General features: G+C 45.9%; 1 protein-coding gene across 6 annotated transcripts in view; it reads right to left on the bottom strand.

The window, feature by feature from the left end:
- Mgat5 (alpha-1,6-mannosylglycoprotein 6-beta-N-acetylglucosaminyltransferase) overlaps positions 1-12947 on the bottom strand; it is a 288136-nt gene that overhangs the window by 233143 nt on the left and 42046 nt on the right. For all 6 annotated transcript variants that reach the window (XM_039091088.2, XM_017598934.3, NM_023095.1 and 3 more), the window contains 1 exon segment: positions 6457-6505. The gene's annotated coding sequence lies outside the window, so the exon portion shown is untranslated.

The following is a 12947-nucleotide window of genomic DNA, read 5'->3' as shown; positions in this document are numbered from 1 at the left end:
ACAACCACATCATAGTATGCACGAGCCCACATGCACTTAAACATATACATACATAGGTGTTCTTGGGAACTCTGGGTTTGTAGTCCATCAGTCTGAAGTGTAGATGACCTGGAACCCTACCACAGCAAGCTGTGGTTAAAGACAAGTCCTTTTGACTAATGGGCTCTGCGTGAGTTTCTAGGGGATGCAAGATGAAAATGCAATACCTCGGCAGCAAAAAGAGCACCTCTCTCCACATTCAGTCAGTGTAGATGCTGCACACTGGTGTAATACCCAGGTTCAAGAACACCACTTTCATTTGCAAAAGGTTATGACCAACCATTTGTGACCAGAAATCTTTCCCCTTCTCTGTAACAAGAGCTAAAATGTTGGGAGATGACTGTGGTACTTAAACTCAATTACCAATGTGATGAGATTTGGGATTAAAAGGAAGATGGGCCTTTGGGTGTGTCTGTGGAGGATTATACCGGTTGTGTCAATATAGGTGCAAAAACTTACCCACAATGGGCAGTACCATTCCCTAGGCTAAGAGCCTGCACTGAATAAACAGAAGAAAGTCACTTGAGCACCAGTATTCTATCTCCTGGGTATGGCTAAAATGTCACCCTCTGCCTCAAATTCCTGCTGCTATATCTTGATGGGCTATACCTTCAAATTGTGAGCCAAAATAAGCCCTTCCTAAGCTGCTTTTTTTTTCATATTTTTAACTCAGTAGCAGAAATATCAACATCTTTTCCCTGAGATAGGTACAGAATATATAAAACTGTCACAGCAATTTCAATGGAGGGATGTTACCCAGGTCTTACAAATGGAAGGGGTAAGGCATAGAGAAGGACCTACCCCAGGTTACACAGTGCAGGTGACAGAAGTCAAAAGCTTTTCTGTCTCCTGTGGTGGTGGACAGGCTGTGACTTCTGGCTATACACTCACAGGCCCCTGCTCTCCCCCATCTCTACCCCCAACCCACCTCTGTTCACCATTCCCAACATGACCATATACTGCTATGTCCCTGAGGAAGAATATCCTGTTGTGATGATTAATTTATCCTGCTCGAACTACTGCTCAGGAAAGTAAATTCTGGGAACACAGCAGTGGGGGAGGCCAACTATTTCTCTGAAAATCTTTTCCAATGAAGATATAAATTAACAACAGGATGCAAAAGGAAGTGACAAACTTCACTGCAGTGAGGAAGCAGGTCCTGGGCCACCCCTTCTCTCTGCACTGACACCTCACTCACTACGTGCAGAACCCCTCCATAGCTGACTTGTCTCCTCTCCTCAATCCCTCTGATCATCTAAACCCGAAAGCCTCCAGCACTCCTTTGCTTTCATTACACTGGTATCACGGCTCTGTGTTTTCACCGTGTTAAGTGTAGCAATTAAGGCCTCAGACAGTCGAGGTGGTAATTTTTCAAATAAAAATTATATGCTTGGAGCTAGGGATGTGGCTCCGTTGGTAGAGCGCTCACCTAGTGTGTACAAAGCTCTGAGTTATAACATCTGAACCACCTGAACTCATCCCCATCTGCCTACATAGCGCCTCAAGGCCAGCCTGGCCTCTGAGGTGAGACCCTATCTCAAACAAAACAAAACAAAACAAAAAACAAAAAACAAACAAACAAACAAAAAAAAGAGACCCACACTCATAAATCATCCTGTGTTCTTAAGACAATCCAAGAAGGCCAGTAGTTAAGTAACTTTTAAAATAAAATAAAGTATTGTCTATGAACTACAGTATCATTTGCTAATAAGCATTGCACTCACTACACATTTTAATGATACATTAAAATCCTTCAGGCTTGGCAAGATGGTTCAGCAAGTAACCATGCGATCAACAGGAGTTCGGTCACACACACACACACACACACACACACACACACACACACACACACACACACGGTGGAAGGAGAGCCTGAACCCCTCCCTGCCAGGGGCTCTTTGACTTCCTCGTGCACAGCTAAGTAGGCAGATGCCCACACATATGACACCTAAAACGGAATTTAAAAACTAGGCCTCGGGGCTGGGGATTTAGCTCAGTGGTAGAGCGCTTACCTAGGAAGCGCAAGGCCCTGGGTTCGGTCCCCAGCTCCGGGAAAAAAAAAAAAAAAAAAAAAAAAAAAAAAAAAACTAGGCCTCAACTGATCACAGAGAAACACAGAAGGGGAAAGCTTCCAGTTCCACACCTTTGTCTTTAAGGTCTCAGATTCTGCTTATTTTGCAATTCTCTATTTAAACAGAAGGCAGGGCTGTCTCCTTAGCCTGGAATTTGCATTGTAAGCTAGACTGTGTTTCAGTGGGCCCCAGGAGTCTGCCTGTCTCAGCTTCCTTAGCACTTGATTCTTTTAAAGATTTACTTTTATTTAAGTATCTATATTTTATTTCGAATAATATGCCCTTGGGTATCTTTTTACTTTTAATACGTATATTCATGGGTCTGCGTGAGCATACGTACACATAAACGCAGTTGCTGACGGAGGACAAAAGAGGGTATCAGGTCCCCTGGACGTGGAGTTATGGGCGGTTGTGAGCCGCTAGATCTGAGTGTGGGAACCACGCCACAAGAAGAGTAAGCATTCTCTAACCTCGTAAGCGCAGAGCCATCTGTCCAGGCCCACGCCGGCTTCTTCTCCTGCACCCCATGTGCTTTCTGAGGCTGGAAGTTAGACCCTCATGTTTGCAAGGTAGCTACATTGTAACTAAATAATCTTCCCTACCTGGGAATATGATGTTGTCATCCCCAAATATATCAGGTTCCATATGTCCCCATCCCGGGGTCCATGTGACCTTAGGCTGAAGGAAGGACAGGCCAGTGAGTATCCCCTAGTCCCATTATGATTTCACGGCAGGGAGACGTGGCTTGTTACATCCGAGCACCATCCCCAAAGCATATTCTATTGCACACTAACTAGTCTAGGGGAGGCTCTCAATTCAAAGTCAGAAACACGGCTATGGCACCCACTGAACGCACACGGCTTTCACACCATCACAAAGTCGGAGCATCGTTAGGGTGAATCCCTAAAGCCAGGACTCTGTGTTACCCAGACAGACAGTTACAGCGGCAATGACTGAGCACTTAGACAGAAAGTCTGTCTCTTTCAGAAGTACACATGATCACTGGCTTTGTTTGGAATCACCCTAACTGTTACACACACACACACACACACACACACACACACACACACACACACACATACACACACACACACACACATCCAATCTCATTCTGACTCTCAGGTCTCTCTGAACTGAGAGCAAAGAAAGGCTTTGATTTGTGTCCATTCATTTCTATGGGGCCGGTACGGACATCGTTATAAGGATGTCACTGCCATCTCTTTTCTGTCCAGTCTAGTTACCTCTACTGCCTCTCACTATGGGGCCCCTCCCAGGATGGCCGGGGCCCCTCCACGTAATGCTTTCTACTTATAAAGACCCAGAGTCACTCTCAATTTATAAATACCTGATCCTTTTTTTTTAAATCCAAATACGGTTTATGACACTGGGCCACTCAAGGCTGTTGACAGCCAGCATGACACCGGCCTTCAATTTTGCATTCTCTTTCCAAATTCTCATTGTTTCTTACCTTAAAGAATAAAAATGTCACCACTAGGCCTGGTTTGATAGCTAGTTTTCAAATACCGCCCAGGACCACTTGATTAGGGGTGTTGCCTTCAGTGGGATGGGGCTTCCTATATCAATTAGCAGTCAAGACCTTTGATCTAGGCCGCTTGTCAATTGAGTAGTTTCACTCATCTGACTCTAGGCTGTGTCAAGCTAACAGTTAAGAACAGCTCGCTTCAAAGCATGAGACAGATGGATGCCGCTTGCGACGGGGTCTAGTTGGAGATCTTCAGGTAACTCGGGATTTTTATCCTCAAAGAAGATTCAAGGTACACCAACCTTAAGTACACAACCATTTTCCCTTCTCCCTTTCAGCATCCTGGCCATGAGATGAGCAGGCGTCTCCTATAACCTGCTACCATGGTATACTATCTCCCCACAGGCCAAAGCAACAGGACCAACCATGAGGAAACGCCTCTAAAACTGTCCAAATAAGTCTTCTCTTTGTAAGCAGATGCATCCGTCACAGGCATATCTTACACTGACAAACTGCTGTCACCCTACGTCAGCAGAGACAGGACTTGGTAACATGTTGGAGGAAGAGAGTGAGTCACTAAAAGGGAGGGCAACTATATTCCTACTCGGGTCTATCCACGTGTGGAAAGGCCATGTGCCACGTCTACCGAAGGCTATTTAAAGGCTGATAAGAAATATAAAGCCATCCACCATGTAGATTTCAAGTTGTAAATGTCAGTGACGGCCGAGTCTGCTGCTCATGGATCTCCTCCAACACCACGCTGACAACAGCCCAAACCGGCGGCGGCTCTGGGGGAGGCCGACAGACAGCTGCTCTTTCAGTTGTCATGTTTGGTAGAGCCAGGACGGACCCCTGAAAGGTGACTAACTAAGGCACGCCAAAGTTGGAGGGGAGGGTGTGTGTGACAACTTTAGGTGGTAGAAAGACATGTGCCAGGAGTCCTACATGACGCCAACATGTCAGCCTGTTTCATGGAGACTGTCAAACCCACACAGTGGTAGAGATCAGGAGGGAGGGAGGGATGGAGACTGCCAGAAAAAAAACAAAACCAAAAAAAAAAAAAAAACAAACCAACCCACAGTATAGCAAACACAAAACAGTTCCATGTAGCCCAGGCTGTCCTCAAACTCATGAAGTAGCTGAGAATATCTTTGAACTTGTAGTGGAGGGCAGGGACAATATGCACAGCTCTGAGGCCAGTGTGCTGCCGAGAGCTGCCATCCTTGGCAACCCTGGGAGAACATTGCCTACCAGACAGCACTAAACCAGGTTCCTGGAGAGCAAACCCTGCAGAGAGCTTGCTCAGTTGATTGGTTCCTGCAATGACTCTTATTCTCACTAAGCAAGTTGTGGGCATTCAGAGTGTCCGCTGCATTTTAGACAAAAAGGAAATTAAAGATTCCACGTCCTTAGAGATTCAAAATGCCTTTGAGTTTCCAAAGGAGACATTTCCTATTTCCCTCATTTCTCCCAGAGGGACAGACTCTCAAGGTGACAGCTAGAGAGAGACCACAGATAAAAGTCACATGGTCACATGACTTTTCAGTGCTAACTTTACTGCTGTTATTCACAGGAAGTCATTCTGAGGGCAAAGCCTGGGTGTTTTTGCTACTGTGATGTGCTTAGAGTCTGAGTGTGTTCAAAAGCCCACATACATAAAAGAAATAAGAATTAGAAATGTTTAATGCTGCATTGTGTTGACCCCAAAATCTCAGCCTTTGAAGCCTGCATGCTCTTATCCCAAGTTTACCAAGGTAACGCTGGTTGGGGGGGGGGGGGGATGGAGCGCCACAGGGGATCCAGACACTTGAAAGACACACTTAGCAAACTGCTTTCTCTACAAAATAGACACAATATGGGGGACGGGGAAATGAATTCCTTCAGCAAGGGTTCCTCATACACCCAGAGATCAGAGTGAAGGAACTCTAGCCAGACCCAATATGGCGAACAGCTCTGGCATGGCTTGCCCTTCTCCCCAATTCCCTCTGCCTTGTTTTTAATTAAATGTCATTAAAAGCCATTAGATTATACCTGTAAAGCTGGCCATCCAGGTCTATTCCCTTTATCTGGCCATTTCCTCCTCCTGGGGCTGACTACCTAGGTCCAGCCATCCAAGTACTGAAGTCCAACAGTCAAAAGTCCCTCTAATTAAGCTCACCTAATTAACGTGCCCAACTAAAAGTAAACACCTCATCCTAACATGGGGCTTACCCTTTTACCTTTATAAGCCTCCACTTTCCTGTGGACCACATCTGTTTCCTCTTTATCCAAAGGCAGTCCTTATCCCACTCAAGAACAAATACACTTCCTCCTCTCCCGTGTTCTCTTCCCCTCTCCCTAGTCCTCTGTCTCCTGTCGGTGTCTCTTATTCCCTGCCCTCTGCCCTTCCAAGGGAAATAAATCTCCTTTGTGCTGAGAAGTTGGTCTTGGGGGTCCTGAGCTGATACCCATCACTGTGTGCAGAGATTATCTGGCCATTCTGTGCATGTGTGTTTGTTTTGGTGTATGTGCATGTATGTGTATTCCTTTTTGAGACAGGATTTCATACAGCTTAGGCTGGCCTCAAAGCCTATATATTGCCCAAAATGACTGAACGTCTGATCTGCCTACCTCCCCCTTCTGAGCGCTGGACTTAACAGGCATACTATAACCACTACATATGGTCTTATACAATGCAAGGGATGAAACCCACGGCTCTGTGAATGCCAGGTAAGCACTCCACTATCTTGGCTATATCCCAGTGCAATGTCTGTAAATGCTGATACTTCTAAAAGATATGATCTGCCTCAAATTCTTGGTCCTCCCTCTCTACTGTGATCTCTTTGTTCAGGCAAGACGCATATTTGCTGACACGGTACTTACATGGTCTAACGGACCCTCCTCCAAGTCCACTTCTGGGTAGGAGTCACTCCTGAAAAAAGGAAGAACAAAGGCAGCTTTAAGTTCCTCTGTTAAAGGGTATGAGACATTGTATGCAGAGGCCGTCAAAGAGCTTGTCCAAATCTGTTTCTGAGTTTTGGAACTCATATGCCCAAGAGGGAGTTCTCTTCCTCAAAGACATTAAAACGCAGAGGTTAGGTGACAGCTCAGAAGGCCAAAAACTCCCTTGTAAGCGTGAGGAGCCACCCTTCATGCAGAACCCATGGGAAAAGCCAGGCGTGGTGGTGGGCACTTCTCATCCGGGCTATGGTGAAGAGGGAAGATGGAGACAGGCAGATCCCTGGGGCTTGCTGGATGGCCAACCCAGCCTTTTGGGTGAAGTTCCAGGCCAATAAAAAAGACTGCCTCAAAATGCCTGAGTAACTGAGCGACTGAGTTAGACAGAAACAAAGCTACTCTTAGTTAAGAAAGGCAGTCTTAACTAAGACCTCTTAACACCAGGTCTCAGCAGGTACTAAAGCCTTTTACCAACTCCAATGTGTCCATACTAACACATTAACATACATGGTTCTAAGCACACACAGAAACAAGCTCACACTGTCTCTGTTACAAAGTGAGAGGAAAGAAAGACAACCCAGTCGCAAGCCTGTCCCCTCAAATTATGCCCCTACAACACATTACTTGTAGCTGCTTTACCTTGAAGCATTAAAAAATGTCCATTTTGGGGGCTAGAAGAGACTGCTCGGTGATTAAGAGAGATTACTGCTCTTCCAGTGGACCTGAATTACCCTCGTCTGTCTATCTGTCTGTCTGTCTCTGTCTCTGTCTGTCTCTGTCTGTCTCTCTCTCTCACATTCACACCTGCATGCGCGCGCACACACACACACACACACACACACACACACACACACACACACACACACCAAACAAAAACTGGTTCTGATAGCCAAGAGATGTCTCCTCCAAGAATTGTTAAACACCCATGGCCTCTCTAGGAGGGAAGGAAAAGACCTGACCTCACTCCTTCACAGACTCCAACTAGTTAAGTCTTCTAAACATAATCAACTAGTCCTTATTCTTAAAGGCTTCATGGAAGAGTGTGCTATTAAATAGCTTGGCTATTCTTTACCCACACAGGGAAGGTTTCCTCTTCCTAAAAACCATGGCCTACAACAATTTACAGTGTCAACATCTCAATCCCTGTGAGGGAGCTCTAAGCGATGCCAGAGGAGGGTGGGGTAGAGGCACTTTGGGTGCAGGCTGAAACCTCAACTGTTCCAGATCCACCGTCTCTAGGAAGCAGTCAGGACTCGGTAAATGTTTACTGATGGGTGGGGCTGAATCCACGCCAAGGACTGCATGGACCCTTTCAGGTGAGCCTCTATCTGAGAGAGCTCTGAGTGAGGTGAAGGAAGGGATTCTGGGAAAAGATTACGGTAAAGAGCAAAGCTACCAGTTCTCATGACTCCAGCAAGGTGGGGATGCTGGGGATGTGTGGGTGGGTGAGGGGCATTTATGTGGCTATGTACCAATGTCCCTGAGCATGCAGAGAGGGGGTCAGTGTAAAGTCTCCTTCTCAATCTCTCTCCACATTACTTTTTTAAAACAGGTCCCTTGCAAGAGCTGCGAGTGATCTTAACCACTGAGCCATCTCTCCGACCTCTGCCTTACTTTTTTAAAATAGGGTTTCTCAAGAAAGTAGGAGCTCACCAACTTGGCTAGGCTGGTCGGTCAGTGAATTCACAGATGCTCCTGTCTCTGTCTTCCCCGGTGAATGGTGACAGACACATGCCACTGCACCTGGCTTTTTCTAATTGATTTTTGATTACATGTATGTGTGTGGGTATGTGGACTACATGCACGCTGGTACCCAGCACGCTGGTGCTGGGAACCAAACCCACGTCAACAAGAGCTCTATGTGCTGTTAACCACTGAGCATCTGCACCCCAGACAACATTTTTTAAACCTTCACTACCCCAAGAGCTTTCAAGTTCTCAGACAGTTATGAAGTACCTTAAACATCCCACAAACTACTTCCCAAATCGCGGAACCTGGCTCTGGGCATTAGCAAAGTCTGTGGTCAATGAGAAGTTGAAGAGCTGTTTACTTTCACCCCGGGGAATGTTTCAATGGTCAAGTAATCTTAAATCTCATTTCCCACAGAGCCAAGTGTATAACCCAACCATTCCAGACCCTCCCTCTCCTACCAACCGAGCTGTGTCTCCTGTCCTGGATTTCCTTGTTTCTTAATTATACCTAAACCGTAAAAGCATTCACAGGGGTCATTTGGTGACATTTTATAGTCATTTCTAGGTCTGTCTATAAAGAAAATGATAGAAGAGATCATGTCCCCTTTCTACACCTTCAAACTGTCCACGCTGCCACAGTTTCTATCCAGCAGACACCCACATGTAGGTGCTCTCCGTTTCTTCCTGGGCTTATGCACTGATGTCACATGTCGCTCTCATGTAGCCCAGACTGGCCTTAAATTCCATACACAGCCAAGGATAATCTTGAAAGTCTGATTTTCCTACCTCTATCTCCGGAGTGCTAAGATTAAGGTGTGTGGTTTACACAGTGCTGGGCACGAGCCAAAGGCATGGTGCATGAAAGGCAAGAACTCTACCAACAGAGCTACGACCCCAGACCTAGATTTTTCTCTTAGTTACATCTAAACTGTGAAGGTATTAACAGAGGTCACGAGAGCGGGATTTAGTCGTGAAAGGGGAATAAATCTGCAACCTCAGGGGATGGCAGGGAGTAGCATAGACTAGACTGAAATCTCATGTCTAAGCAAAATGTATCTCTTTTGTTTTCTACTTTGCATAGGGCCATTAAAAGACCTACCAACCAAACAGTCCACCCAGGAAGTGATGAAGTGTCTGCACCTGGGTTTCTTGTCCCTTCCCAGCCCTCACCAGGAGCAGCCCAATGGTGCACATGATTAACCAAACAAAACACCTGAGACCCCCCAACATGCTGGAGACAGTGCCCTGACCATGTGCATTTCCCAAGTCCTGTCTATGCTATGTCCACGGCCACCTATACCATCTCAGGGCTGAATACCCATCCCCAAGCCCGCCCACTGTCCCAGGGCCATCTGCACCATCCCCGGGCCCATCTATTTCATTCTCAGGTCTACCTACGCCTCCCAACTCAGGATCTGATGGCACAGGAATAGAGAAGTTGCTTCTAGAATCCTGGGCCTCCCTTCATGTGCTTTAGGTCTGTACTGCCAGGAGGATGCCCTCTCATGCTTTTCCCTCAAGGAGCTTCTGCACTTATTCCCTGTAGGGGATTTTCCTCCACTTCATGGTCAGATGTGACACAGCACAGGTTCCCCTTTCATCTTTTACATCAACACCAAGGACAGGGGTGGCTAACCGGAAACACCAAAGCCACCATGTATGCTCTCAGTAGTTAAAAGGCGTCTATGATTCTAGCTAAAGCACCTTCATGTCTAGATCTGAAGCAGTAAGACCACAAGGCATCTGCGGATAGTAAATTACAGACATGCATGAGCTGTAAGACACTGGCTCCTACTTTCCGAGTATCATCAGGTGGTCATCCAATCTACAGTGGATGGAAAAGGTGAAGTCATTACGGAGTGAAGTTCTGAGTAATCACATAGGGTAAGAATCATCTCTGTTTGGTTGTGTATAAAGGTGTGTGTGTGTAACTTTATATGCATGGATGCATGTGTATATGTATGGGTATATGGTGTGTGTGTGTATCTTTATATGCATGGATGCATATATGTATGGGTGTATTGTGTGTGTGTGTGTGTGGGTGTATGGTGTGTGTGTGTGTGTGTGTGTGTGTGTGTGTGTGTATGGTGTGTGTGTGTGTGCACATGCTGTGGAAGCCTAAGAACAGCTTCAGGTTCTTGTTCTCCAGGATCCTGTCAACCTCAGGTTTGTGGCAGGGTCCATTCTCTCTCAGTGTGGAATACACCAAGTAGGATGGGCTGGCCGCTCAGCAAGCCCCACAGATTTGCCAGTCTCCATCTCCCAGCACTGGCTCACATGTGTGCATCACCAAACCAGGCTAGAGGAGCCTTTGCCATCAGAATGTAGAGGTCAATTCCAGGGATTTATTTAATTTCAAAACTGCTACCATCTTCCCACTTCAGTGAGGTTTTGCACGAGTCTCCACAGCACCTGTCTCAAAATATGGCAGAACTGAATCTGGGCCCAAGTACAGTTCCAACTCCCAGGACCCCTGAAGAACAGCAAGGCGACTGTGCAGTTCTGTCTACATCTGGGACATGGGTCAGCACAATGCCTGCTTAAGAGAACACAGTTGCCTGAAGCACGGGCTTCCAACTTCATGGAGTCCTCGAGCCCTCTTCAGATATTGGCAATGCCTATGGCTATGGCTGCTGGAACTTTAGTGGGATAATAAAGTCATAGAGCCATAAGAAAGTAGCTCTTAAAAATAATGCCTCCACCTACCAAGTACCGGGATTGCAGGTATATGCCGCCACACCCTGCAGGTTATCTACGGTGAGAATCACCTTTAAAGTTTATTACACCATCAAACAGCAGATCCTCCATACAGAGCCTGAGCACACCGCCCCACAGGAGACACTGAATTTCTATCTTCTTCAAATGTTACTATAAAAGGCACTAAGAAATTCATCTCTTTTTTTTGAGACAGAGACTCCTTATGTAGACCAGGCTAGCCTCAAACTCAGAGATCCCCCTGCCTCTGTCTCCCAAGTGATGAGATTAATGATGCGTGCTACCATACCTGGTCTGGAGATTAATCTTAAAACTCTGGCTTTGATAAACCCTGAGTGGAGGCAGACATCTGTAATCCTAGTACACATGAGGCAGAGGCAAGGAGAACCAGGAGTTCAAGGCCAGCCTGGGCCATATGAGACCCATCTCATATCAAAACTAAATAAAGTAAAAATAAAATTCTTCTTCCAGAACCATCTCAAACTTTCTGCCTGCAACTGTTCTAAAATGCAGCCCTCAAACGGCCACACAGGGCAGCATAGGCATTGCTTGAGAAACTGAGGAGGAAACCTCAGGTACAGGACAGCTGAGACTGTTGAGTGGGCACAGGGATCACAGCACAAACACAAAGATTGGAAATCAATGCCCAGCACCCACACATAAAAGCCAGGTGTGGCAGCTCAAGCCAGCACCGGAGACGGAGGGCAGGCTGATCCTGAGGCTCACTGGTCAGCCAGTCTAGCCCACTTGGTGAGCTCCAGGTTCAATCCCTGCCTCAAAGAAAAAAAATATGGTGAAGACTATTTAGGAAGATAACCAACGTTAGTTAACCTATGGCTTCCACATGCATACACACAGGTACACCTATATATATATATATATATATATATATATATATATATATATATATGCATGCACATATGCACGCATGCTCGCTGATGAACACCTCGGACTTTAGCATAAACCTGCAAATCAGTAAGTATGGTGACCCCAGCAATGAGTGATTTGGGGGTATGCCAAAAGGTCTCTTGCTTATACAACTCTGGCATTTTTTTCTGCTCCTTAACAACTTGCTATAGGATGATGTCAGCCATTCCTCTCTATTTTTAATTCCTCTCGATGAGGCTGCTGCTGAGTCACTCGACGCCTTATGTTATCACTGAAACAGTAAGGAGACTTCTCTCACGCCCTTAATGGAAGGTGACTGCTGCTTGTTATCCCTGGTGCAACCACAGGAACACTTTGGTGGCAAAAGTGTGTCCTCTGTCACCCTCAGTAAAAGCTGAGCGGGGAGCTGTAATTCCCCGTTCCTTTCCATGATGCACTCACCACACCGTATCCTTTGAAATTCAGCTTCCTATAGGTCATAGGAAAGAAACAGTGAGCATGAGATCAAGTGTAGTTTACTGTAAATAGAGATCAAAACTGCATCTCTCAGGGCAAACCTCCCATGACCGACAAGAAGCAAATTAGCAACAATGGCTTGGTTTCCCTCTATCTACAAGAAATATATAGGTATGAGGAAAGTCCAGCTGATTTCATGTTTTCTTTTTTTTTTTTTTTTCTTTTTTTCGGAGCTGGGGACCGAACCCAGGGCCTTGCGCTTGCTAGGCAAGCGCTCTACCACTGAGCTAAATCCCCAACCCTGATTTCATGTTTTCTAAGGGTCTTTCAGTGACTCCATGACAATGTACTGATTAGTCATCAAAGCAGAAGGAACGCAGGGTCATGTCCCAAATACCTTCACTATACCTTCAATATGTTGAGGTGTTTGCTAATTCAGATAAAGGACTTGCATACCTGCTGTGAGGCCTCAGATGAGTTGTGAATATCAATGTGGTATTAATTTCCCTTTGCTTTTTGATTAATTTCACACTTACAATGCACAAGAAAGGAGAGATTAATGATGTCTGGGAGACAAGGCTGGGTTCTTGCAACACGCTAAATCAACCTCAAGTGTGAGCAAATAGAGAACCCAGATAAAGAGATGATAAAGGAAACCTATGTGAA

The sequence above is a fragment of the Rattus norvegicus genome, chromosome 13, assembly GCF_036323735.1.
Source record: "Rattus norvegicus strain BN/NHsdMcwi chromosome 13, GRCr8, whole genome shotgun sequence".
In the NCBI taxonomy this organism is placed as follows: Eukaryota; Metazoa; Chordata; class Mammalia; order Rodentia; family Muridae; genus Rattus; species Rattus norvegicus.
Note: the sequence above shows the minus strand (reverse complement) of the source record. Positions and strands in the feature narration are given on the sequence as shown.